This window comes from Epinephelus fuscoguttatus, linkage group LG12 (assembly GCF_011397635.1).
Source record: "Epinephelus fuscoguttatus linkage group LG12, E.fuscoguttatus.final_Chr_v1".
Lineage (NCBI taxonomy): Eukaryota > Metazoa > Chordata > Actinopteri > Perciformes > Serranidae > Epinephelus > Epinephelus fuscoguttatus.
The window spans coordinates 5,382,909-5,395,849 of record NC_064763.1 but is presented as its reverse complement, the minus strand read 5'-3'; positions in this window follow the sequence as shown (position 1 = coordinate 5,395,849).

The window sequence follows — 12,941 nt, the reverse complement described above, 5'->3', positions numbered from 1 at the left end:
GCACTGTAATGCTTCTAAAGTGTTTATATTTATGTTCTTTGGTTTCACAAAGAGCTCAAAGAGAAATAACTGATGGTAAGCATCAATAGGAGGCTATTATTAGACTGCATATCAAAGGCATGTTATGAATAATAACTAACATAGAGACAGGATGAAAAGAAGGCATCTTGTGTTATCACTGTCACATACTTTAATAGATATTATTAACAGACAAAGTAATCAGTCAGATACAATGCTAGCAGTTTTAACAGCTTTTTAATCAGGGAAAAAAGCCACACTGATGCATATGTGTTACTATGGTTTCATGTATCCATTATGAGATTGTGGACAGATTTAACAATCAGCAGATGGATTTATTATTGATTTAGCTACTGCTGTAATCACATCTCTGCTATCATAAAATCCTGTAGTTTGTTAGTTTTCTTCACAAATGGACTGCACCAGAGTCTGTTTAGAAGCGGACTGAGACTCACCTTTTCAAGTGGTCTTGATTTGGATGTTTGATCCACACCAGGTTTCGATTGATGGCTTTCACACCACTCCAAATGAACAGCGCTAACCGCGCAAACGGACCTAAGTTCGTTTTAACCGAACCAAACAGGTTAGATATGAAAGCACCCTAAGATGAATCATAATCACTTTGATGATCCTCTGATTTTTCAAGATTCAAGGTTCGTTTGTCATTATATAACACTGGGTTGCACTATGAAATGGAGCTGTAGTCCCTTTTTTACCTTACAGAAGGAAAACAACAAAACAAAAGAACATCTTTTTTTTTATGGTGGAGTATGGAGGATGAGTTGGCAAACTAGCAGCCTGAGGAGAGAAGCTGCTCTGTAATCTAGTGGTACTGCAGCGGATACTACTGTATGGCTTGCCTGATGGCAGCTGGGTGAACAGGCTGTGGCTGAGATGGGTATTGTCTATTAGTATCGTTTGGGCTCTGCAAGCACCTCACCTTACTGTGTTGTTCTCTGAGTTCCCCTTTTTTCATCTAGCACCGTCATCAGGTCACGCTGTTTGTTGTTTATGACCAAATACCTGCAAAAGTAATGTCCCATCAGCCATAGCTGTACTTTGTGTTTAGTGCTAATAATCAAATGTTAGCATGTTGACATGATTAACTAAAATAGTAAACATGGTAAACATTATACCTCTCAAAGGTAGAGGAAGTTCTACTGTATATGTGGAAAAAAAAGTTGTACTAGTGGCACAAGGGGAGGCAACACATTCTCATTACAAAGTTGTCACATTTCACTTCTTTGTCAGTCGCCTTTTGACGTCTACATATACAGTAACGCACTAGGTATCCTTCTGTGTCTGCTGTTGATGTTCCAGGATGCCACAACCAACGGCAGGATGTAAACAAAAGCACATACTTAGGTTTAGGAAAAAAACATCATGATGTGGCTCGACATTCATAACGAAAGCGAACACCGGCCTCCAGGGTGAAAGTAAATATTATATATTATATATAATATATAATATATATAAAAAAGATATTATAAGCCTCAAAAATAAAAAGATATGAATCAATAAAAAGAAAATAAATCAATGAAGAAACATAAGAATAAACAAAAGAAATAAATTAAGGTAAAAACTAACAATCAAAACTTAAATTAAAAAGCCAGATTAGACGATAGGACTAAAAACAGAAAGCACTCTTACCAGGACTTTTATGGGAATCATAAGGGACATCTAAAAGTAAAGCAGTGGAGGACTTGAGTGATCTGGTTGGAATATAAAATGAAAGAAAATCTCTGATGTACATAGGGGGGAGGTCATTTAAAGCTTTATAAACAAGGAAAAGAACTTTAAAGTCAATTCTAAAAGATACAGGTAGCCAGTGTAGTGACTTATGCAGTGGGAATATGATCCATTTCTCTTCTTTTACTCAACACTAGCTGGTATCGCTGTAGTTTTCTTTCGGGTCATCAGGTGAAAAGGGAATTGCAATAGTCTAAACATCTGGTAACGAAAGCATTAGTCAGTCTTTGAGCATCTTTCTGGATTAGAAAAGGTTTAATATAAGTAATGATCCAAAGATGCAAAAGGGATGTTTTAATGACCTTGTTAAAATTTAAATGTGTTTGCAAAGGCCATCAAACACTGTGTGCAGTTTTTCTCTTGATGCTTTGGGTCCAGTTGAAAGAATCTCAGTTTTTTTTTTGTCATTAAGCTTTCAAAAGTTTTTACCGTAGACTGTAAAAATAATGGACAAAGATACTGTGAAGTCACCCATTGGTTTGTGGACTTTGGAGCCAGAAGTGACCAAATTTTGATGAGAGGCTTGAGCTGTGGAGGCCCACCATTAAATATGTGAAACTTCAGGTCCCAATGAAATGGCAAATAGGTGAGTTATACAAAAATTCACCTCCACACAGTTGACATTGATGTTGCAATTAGCTATAGAGAACAAAGCTGTTTTTTGTACCAGGCTGTTATTTCAGGGGTAAAGTTGAACATTTTAACTACGGCGATTTACTCTGCTGTGGAGCCAGCCTCAAGTGGCCATTTAATGAACTGCAGTTTTTGGGTCTTGGGCATTGGTTTCATTTTTCATCCTTGGAGGTTGCTGCTTGGTTTTTTAGTTTATAACGCTACCAGACGGCGTCAGTTTGAAACACCGCCAGTAACAACCCAATATGAATTGTTGGACAGTCTCTATAGGGCGGGTGGGGGTAAAGGTGAATGGATCCATCAGACCCCAGACTTTTTACTGGGAGGCTGTGGTAAACTTCCTACGTGAATGTTGAGCCAAACCATGGTGTTTTTTTCTAGACTTAACCACGTGCTGTTGTTACACAAGGAAATAAATGTAAATATGAGGTGTTTTTATAAGACGGTGTGCATCAAATGAGCAGAAACTCTATATTTCCTGTGAAAAGCGTCTTGTCCAAAGACACAATGCCTGTAACAAGCATAAATTTGCTAGCTGACCCAGAACGTCAACAGCAGACACAGGAGGATACCTAGTGCATATTATGTAGATGTGAAAGTTCACTACAAAAAGGCGATAATTGATGACGTGGGATGAGAATATGCTGGAATACCATTCAATACCATGAGCCTGCTATACATTAGCACCCAGGCTGACAGAAATCTGTCTGTCAGTCATTTAAATATGACTGAAACCATGCTAAAATACTGCCAGAGAGACCAACCCATTTCTTAAGTCTGTCTATTAGAATAGTGTGGTAGACTATAGTGAGGGACCCTTGGTGGTCCCTAATATCGGCTGATTGACAGATCAGCTGATAAAGACCGTCACAACCACCACCAAGTGACACTTCTTAACACTGGGGGGTTAAACGAAAAAGTGCCTCTAGCTGTTATTTTTTGCGAGTCAGTGTGAATTAAATATTAGCTTAGCTAAATATAACATTGATGTAGTGAGTAAAGGAGGTGAGATGAGGATGTCATTTTAGAGTTTGAGCTAGAGTTAATGTTACATAATACTAAGGAAGAAGATTATTGCGTGATACATCACTATTGATATGGACTGACAGTGCATATTTGAGACATCTAAACAATAGACTAAATCATTACTATAAAAAAAATAATAAAATGTAAACAAAAACAATAACTTATGGGTGAATCTTTTTTAGGCTTTGTGATTCTGTGACTACACCTGTTTATAATATGTTACAGCTCAGCTGATTTTGCATTGATGGTGAAGGGAGAGGGAGCCTGGAGGACCATTTAAAACACAGGGTAAGTCATTTTGAAAAAATGAAACATACTAAGGGAATTATTCTAAATACCAAATGTGTTATACTATTGTATTATCCAAGTTATAGTTAGGCAAGTACGATATTAGATATGTAATGTTGTTAGTGTATATTTTGCAGTGTTGCACAAGTTACTCTCAAAATGTAATATATTACATAATAATAGTTTATTACAGTTCATTTCAAATCCAGTGCTGCACAGGTCTGACCCATTCATGCATTCATATTCAGTGGTTACTACTTTGTATCAAAATCCCCTGCTTATATTAATAATAGTGTGATGATATAGAACAATTATATAATCTAGACCTTTTAAAATAAATTAATATCCTTGGACACAGAGAGGCTCAGGCAGAGGATCAAACTCTGATAATCATGAGATATGGATAAATATTTGTTGGCCTATGATATGAAACACAATAAACAAATATTGAGGTTAGCACAACAAACGGAATGGCGTGCGAGTCAATCACTATGATGAGCTCAAATTAATACACCGAAGCTGGAAGACCACCTGCCAGTTCCTGGTGTGCTGGTCAGCTACAACATGAACCGGAGAGAGTTATGCATAAGAACAGGACTGTGTGCTAGCGTTGCTCTGCAGTTGTAGGAGATGTGAATGGAAACACATCCAACATATACTAACATCACCCAGATGTGCCGATCACCGGGACAAAATAAAAAACAAACCAGATGCCAGCTCTTTGTCCCTGCTGCTTTCAGGTCGCCTTAGGACACAAAAGCAGAAGGGCATGTGTTGCAGACATTGCAGGTCTATCAATGGAAACACAGTGAACATGATAACACATAGTACGGCATGATCCAGATGTGCTGGTTACAGGCACCCCTCTATAATGTAGCATAAAATGATATCACAACACATGACAACCGTTGGATGTTATTTTTTTTCTGGTGGCACACTGGCGTGAGTGGGGCGATGTGGATCAGTGTGGATGAGTGAAACAATACAGTTTATTTTGGGTGGTAACGTGTTACCAGACATTGTAAATGTAATGATATAACCTGAAATCCTATTGTAATGCATTATATTACTTTGTTACTGCCACAGCATAATAAAGTAATTTATTACACGGTAAATGCTGTATTCTGATTGGTCAGTCATGGCATTCGTTGCTATGTAGCCCAGCGTTGCTAGGGACGCTGTCTTGCAACACTGCAGCTGTCAAACAACTTCGGAGGGAAAAAACAAACAGAAATGGCTGATTTTAACATTTCTTTTAACTTATTTGGAGAGTAGCTACAAGGATTTTGAGGAATGGGATGCCGCTGAAGAAAAAGAAATGGAGAAGGAAAGAAAAAAATCAAGCGAAAAACGGCACAAGGAACTGACACCTGAAGAGCTTCAAGTGATAGAGGAGGAGAAAGATGAGATAAATACAAAAAAGACAAGAAAATGGTGTACTGTACTATACTGTACAGTACTACTACTATACTGACGGACTTTCTCTGCCAAAAACAAAAGAACACGGATTTGAATACACACTCGGCAGTCATGCTTAATGACATTTTACGCGAGTTTTATGCCTCGGTTCAGTCCACTAAGCCTGGGTGAGTACAAAACTTTCACCAAAAGTTGTCGAATCCGGTCGGTTTTAATGCACTTCGCGGAGGCAGACAACATTATTTATTAAATTAGCCGTGTAATAAGCAGGATAATGTGCGTGTCGGGGTTCTATTCCCCTGTCGGGAGTTATTTTCCCATTATAAAACGGAAAGGTGAAATCCTGCAATCTGATTGGTTGTTAACTGTGACATAATGAGCGTGTACCACAGCTACTATTCTAAAGCCTTATCACAGCATATCATTCCGCGTCAGGGAAACAACAATGTATCCATGACAACAACCGTTACAGCAGGTAGCAAAAAGTAGCTGGTTTTTACGTTTATTTTTTGACAGCATTAACAATTAACAATTAAGCATGTTCACGATTAACTTTGATCTCCGGGGAGGGCTAACGATGGATGAATGGATTGAGGAGTGCCTGTCTCTGAAAAAAAAAAAGCCGAGCAAAAGACGACATGCAGAGCTGACATCTGGAGAGGTTGACCAACTGGAGAAGGAGAGAAGCGAGGCCAATACAGTTAATACAATACAGTTACTGCCAAGTGGGCAGTGAAGTGCTTTGAAGACTGGTGCCAAGATAAAGGTGCGGCCGTAGACTTTCAGACAGTGTCTAAACAACAATTCAATGACATTTTAAGAGAATTTTATGGCACTGTCAGAAACTGCAAAAGTGAACTACACAGATTGAGCAGCTACATCGGTCTCAACAGATACGTTAACGACCCCCCACTCAGCCTCTCCTGGTGCCTCCTCAAAGACACAGAGTTCACAACGTCTAATAATGTGTTCACTGGCGTTGTGAAAATGTTGAGGAAGAAAGGACTTGACACTACAGTACATCACACATCAATTACAGATGCTGACTTCAACGCCATAAAGCGGGTCCTGAATCCAAACACTCCAGTGGGCTTGGTTAATAAAGTTTGATTTGATACGCAGCTGCACTTTGGGTGCAGAGGAAATGAAGGAAATTGTTGGCTCAAACCCTCGTCATTTATAATCAAAGTGGATGAAAACGGTTTGAAATATACAACGCTGACGTTCAACGGGCATACTAAAAACCACAACGACCCACAAGGAAGGAACAGAGAGAGCACAAGGTGATTTATGTACGAACTGCCTGGTGATCCTCTCTGCCCTGTGTCCTCGTTGGCAAAGTACCTCTCCCTCCTGCCTCCTGACGCACCAGCATTTTATCTACATCCAAGAAAAAATGTGAACTGCGAGTTTGACAAAGTTTGGTAAGTGTATCATGCGTAGTGCATATTTAGATGAAAGGTAAATTTATATGACAACTAAAATATGTGTGGTAACATTCAGGTTTACACAAGAGCCGATGGGCGTTAATCACCTCGCCACAATGTTGCCCCGACTCTGCAAGCAAGCTGGCACACAGCAGAGACACACCAACCACTGCCTCTGCAGCACCACCATACAAAAGCTGTCTGATGCAGGCCTCGACACCAGACAGATCATGACTGTGAGCGGTCACAAATGTGAAACGTCTCTACAGAGCTACTGGAGACCAAATCAGGAAGACCGCAGAAAGTGGAGCAACATCCTCGCCACACACACACACTACACAACTGCTCCACCTGAAAGTACAAGTGGTCTACCTGACACTACACAGTTTTTTAGTGGATGCACAATCCACGGAAATATTGAAATTAATGTAAATAAAATCTAAGTCTAATGTTATGGAGTAAAAACTACAGAAATGAATGTAAATAAACTGTAAGTCTAATGTTATGGAGTAAAAGCTGTAATTTTTCATTTATTTATTTATTTATTTATTTATTTGAAAAGGTTAAAATATTTATTTATTTATAATAGGCTATGTATTTCTCATTGAATAAAAACTACATTAAATTGATTGTGTATTCCTCTTCAGTATTGTCATTATTGTCAGAGAAGCAACTATGTTTCCATGACAACAACCAACTGTTACAGTACATAGCAAAACTTAGCGGTGGTGTTTTGACGACATTAACAAGTAGACTAAATTAGTTGAATTCACATGTTAAAGGTTAACTTTCACCTCCAGGGAGGGTTGACAACGGTAGAGTGGACTGAACAGTGACTTTCTCCTGAGAAAAAGCCGAGGAAAAGACGACATACAGAGCTAACGTCAGGAGAGGTGGGACTATTTTTTTCCACAGTGGGGCTATTTTTATTGGGTAATATGTATTTCTGATTAAATAAAAACTACATGAAATAGATTGTGTATTCCTTTTTCATATTTCCATTATTGGTAACTGTTTTATAAAAGCATTTCGCGTCGGGCCGAAGAACACCCCTCAGCTGTGGTATAATGAGCGTATACCACGGCCTGTCGTGATGTATTGCTTAAACCGGCTCATTATACATTATCCCTTACGTATTGCGTTACATTTATAATGTGTTACCCCCAACACTGTAAATTAGTAACCTACCGTAGGAGCACTGGGTGGTGGAGGAACAGTGATGCTGCAGGACTGTGTGATAGAGGATGTTCCAAATCAGTGCTGAGTGGACCTTGGTGAGACTTAAGACTTAACAAGTTATGTTTCAAATAGTTCCAGCGACAATGAATCACACTTAATATGTACTGCACTGCATTTAGTGTTAGTTACACAAGTAACTATACTAACTAATGCACTGCATATTACTAGTTAACTTCATTTGAAAGTAATGTTACTTTGCAATATGTCTATTCTGCAGCTCTGCACTAGGTAAAATGCTTCCCTTGTCACTGTCACCAGCCGTCCAATCACAGTGGAGAAGGGGTGGGACAAACACAGCAAAGACCCAATCACCACAGAGGACAAATACAAGTGCTGAACATCAACAGCTGTCATTTTTCAATTGGGTAAAGAAACCTTTGGCGACCACACGGCCTTATTAAAGTGATGACCACACAATTAACCAACTGGCCAGAGGTTTACAGCCCTATTAGTAATGTCCCTGTTTTAACTGCAGGGCTGCCAGCACTTACTCATTGACTGTGAGACTCATGGAATTGACTCTTCACATTTTGCACACCACATGTCCCTTTTCTCACACAGTGAAAAACAAATTTCTAACAGATAGTTAGGCCTAACTGCATGTGCATGTAAATGTCTAAAAACAGTTGGGACTGATTATCACACTTACATCATGGTGATTTCTTTAACAAGTAATTAACGATACATCATGTTTTAGGTATCCATCCTGTCAGTCCTCAGAATCAGCAGCTGTCAGTACTTTCTCTGCACAGAGTTTGTTTTCATCTCTTGACCTCCACAAGTAGATAGTTAGTTGCTGCTCTGTGCGCCCAGGGGATATATTATATATAGGGGAAATATATAGGGATATATGTTTTTATTTTGACTAAGCGGTGGGGCATACAAATTTAAATGGCTGTATTTTGATTACTTTTCAAAATTAAAAAAATCGCCAAATCTACACCATTAATCACAACCAGGGTCTGTAAAAACAGAAATTATCACTGGATTTTCATGTTTCTGATGGTCCTTGGTCAAAGAATGTGAAAGCTTCTGTCAGAGGACAAATATAACCAAATCTGAGATTTAAATAGTGACGTTTCATCAAAAATAACTTATTACTATGTGTCATTTAAAATGTGGCCAAAAATAAACCGTTTGCACCAGCTAACCAGCATGAATGACAAGAGTAAAAACCTGAGGCTTTTTTCATGTCTCAGGAGAAGTCATACCCCAACCACCCCTCTCCTCTGATAAGCAAAGAACAGTCCCTTAAAGGTGCTCTGTCCCGCCCTGCACCAGGGCGGGACACAGCTCTCTAAACACAGCTGGGGCTGAGTGAGTGGCTGCTAATGCTGCTGGGGCACCAACGTACACTGTCATGTTTTTACCCAACAATCAGAGTGCAAGAAAGAAAGAAAGAAAGCATTGTAACTGCCTTTCCTGAGTATATATTTTGGGGAAAAACCTATTTTGAATGCATAGACCACTGTGTGATTGTGTTGTGTATTGTGTGTGTGATTCATTGTAGTTGATGTAACTGCAGTAGCTGTGTGTGGAGACCTAGAATATGTAATTCTCCCATGTGGCCAGGAGATGGCCATAGATAGCTTTTTCTGAAAATTCCCACATGGTAGGAATTACTTTAGTTACTTTCCATTAATTTACTTCAATTAAATCAGATCTTTTGCTTTAGAAGGCATGAATACCTCATTAAATAAGAAATAAAACAGGGTGACAGATGTGGAGAGCTTACTAATAATTCAAAGGTGCCTCTGAGGGAGGCAAACCCACAACCGACACAGTGTGTGGCTGTGATGTATGTGCAGAGACACAATGCCACTGACCTTTTAAAAACTAGCCTTTAGAACTGGAACAAATATCTGTTTTCCCCAGACATCCAGGAACAGTATCATAAGACTTTAACTTGAACAAATATGTGACATTTTAGCAAGTGAACAGAATGAACAAATCTATTTTTTAGATGCTACACAGTTTATTCACTGAGACACCAAATCCAATAGAGAGGCATGTACTGTATACTGCCCTTTTGTTATGAATTAAACGTCTGGCTCTCCCAGTTAGTTAATAATTAATGTTACATTTTGCCTTTCACTGTTTTATTTACACTGTACAAGCACAATATTTCTGACTCAACGACAGAAATTACACATACATAATGTAAATACACATTCCATTATACCTCGCTGTTGCATATTTGATAGGCCTGTGTGCTTTTGTTCACAATTAATGTGTAATAGGTTTTCATTCATGCTGTGCTGTACGTGGGGAACACAAAGAATTTAGGAATGTAAGCGTACAATATGTCCAGAGGAAGGCCAGTATCAGTACAGAATCTAGGGCTGTGATGATAACTGCCATAAGATGGTGATACTTTTATGCAGGTTTTTACATTTCACACATCTACCCCATAGAGTATAATCCGCTCTATCCTAATATGTCATTGAAGCAATAACTCCTTTCCAAATTGTTCTTGTTGATTTTTAGCGAAGGCAAATTCTTCCAAAAAATTTTACTGTCTGAATACAGGATGCGCAGGTTAAAGTGATACAGGAAGACACATTAGTCACAATATTTTCTACAGGCAGGTCCAGCTCCAATTCAAAACATCTTGTCCTGGATGACCAAACATCTTTACATGACCAGTGAAATTCCACTGCACAACCTTTCTACAGCCTGTAGGGAGTGCCAGCCTTGATTCCCATGAGTAGAAATGGCAAACACTGTTAGCATATTCATGCTTTCTTCCATTGTACTTGAGACCTCTTCTCTTCTGTGCAATAATACTGTTCCTCAATGTATGATTTCTAATATAGTTAGCTCCAAGAGTGTACCATAATAACTTTACAATAACTATATGCACTGTGGGCTGCAGACCCTTTGAGAAAATATGTTGAATGTTTAACAATAACCTACTATTCCCGTGATTGCAACAGCCGTACAGCTTGTTATTTAGTTTTATTTCTGTATTATATTAATTACAACTATTATTTAGTTTTGTTGTCCTCTGTTGGGGTTTGATAAAGAGGATTTGGACAGGTAACAGCAGATACTGGGAAAAGGGGGAGACGTGTCATACATATTGCTGCTACTTTGCACTTTTTTGTTAATTATTCTCCTTTCTTTTGCGAAAAAAAAACAAAGATTAAAGAAGATAAAAGTATCTTTAATGTATCCATAAATACTGTAGATAATGAACAGGAACAAGCTATAAATTTGGTCTCCAGGTGTCGGGTTTGCTCATCCTTTGACCACACTTGTCTGTTTGGATTAGCAGTCTAGTCCAGAATCCAGTATTAGCCTCTCTGCCCTGCTCAAATTATTTTTGCAACAAAAATAAAAACAGGCCTGTTTTGACAGCTTCCCCCCAGAATGCTGCAGATTTCAGCTGGAGGCCCAGATGCATTTTACAACAACACAACAAAATCTCATCCCCATAAGGCTTGGACCCTGCTTCTTTGGATTTAATCACAGGAATAACCCTTGTTCACCTCTCATAATTGAGCAGTCCCCCCGCATTAGCCTCACCCTTGTTGCTGAGGCAACTGGGCAACCTTAGAAAATGAAATAAAGGGGTCTGACCACCTCGGAGAGCACAGGTCAGTCCATATTTTTACATCAGGGGGTGAGCTCACCTTGGGAATTCACGTCAAGCTGAGTCCAGTCTGTTTCTCTGCTTTCAGACCCACACCTCTTCACACATGATAGAACAGGAGCTGAAGATTTTCAAGGGGGAGACTGGGGAAAAGGATGGAGCTTTAGTCGTGTGGGTCTGGAAATAGGCTTATTGTTGAAAAAGCTTGAGACAGCTTGAAATTGGCAAATTGCACACAAGTACGCCTGCCTAGAATTTGATGAAACACAATTTTTTTGCCTCTTATTTTTAATAGAAAAATTCAGGTCATAACAGGTCAGGTGTAAGACATTTGCAGCATGATGTTTTTTTATAGACTTGAAGACATAATTTCATAATCAGTTCATTTATTTTCTGCTGTTTGTGACAAGTATTTTTGAGAGACATGAAGACTGACTGAGACCTTTACAATGAATTTTCTCACACATTCTTGTCCATTCACAAGGAGATGTCATAATCCATGTTCCTAATTAAGAGGGTGGTTAGGGTGTGACTTATTTACTTATTTAGACCCTCCCTGAAGCTACAGACATTTTTTCTTGAGCCTCCCTGAAAATGCATGACCCTCCCTCCATCATAAATTAGTTATTAGTTATTAGATTATTAGAAGTTACCCTTTGGTGTTTGAAATTTAAAAGTTGAAAGTTGAAGACGAAATGAAAAAAACTTAGGTTTTGTCACTTTTGTCGTGCATGTGGTTAGTTAGTGTCGACGGTATCTTTTTTGCCAAATTATTAATAACATGTAGGACAAAGTGATTAAGATGAAATGTCACAATTTCAAGCTCAGATTTATTTTTGTTTTTTCTCCGAAGAAACGTTTGTCACACACATTGTATCCAATGACCATCAGAAATTTGAAAATACAATGATAACTTCTGTTTTTACAGTATCTGGCTTTGATAAATGGTGTGGTTTTTGGCAATTTTTCAAAGAAAACATGAAAATTTGCGGTAAAATGAATCAAAATACAACCATTTAAATTTGTATGCCCCACTCCTAAGCCAAAATAATAAAAACATAAGTCCCTCCCCAGTGCTTTAAAATGTATTTGGCATGCCTCCCACTTTTTGACATGCCTCTGACATGCCTTTGACATGCCTTCCCCTTTTTGCACCACCTCCTCCCCTCAGAATTAAATAATGCCATTAGGAGGGCATGTTTAAAAAAAATCAAAACAATCAAAATACAACAATTCAAATGTATATACCACCCATCCCAAGCCAAAATATAGAAAAAACTTAGTCCCCTCCCATTGCTTAAACAATTATGTTACATGCCCCCCTCTCTTTGTAACACCCCCCTCCCCCTCGTCAGTAACGAACAGTCCCTTACCCTATTACACCCAGTGTTTTACACTGTTAATTTGTGTCAATGGGTTTGCGGAACATTTAATCGTATTTTACATTTTACAGTCTCTGCATCACATGATATGTACTGTTGTTAATGGTTCATTTTGTGAAAAAGATTCAGAATTATATTCAAAACCTTACATGAAAAGTAGCTTTT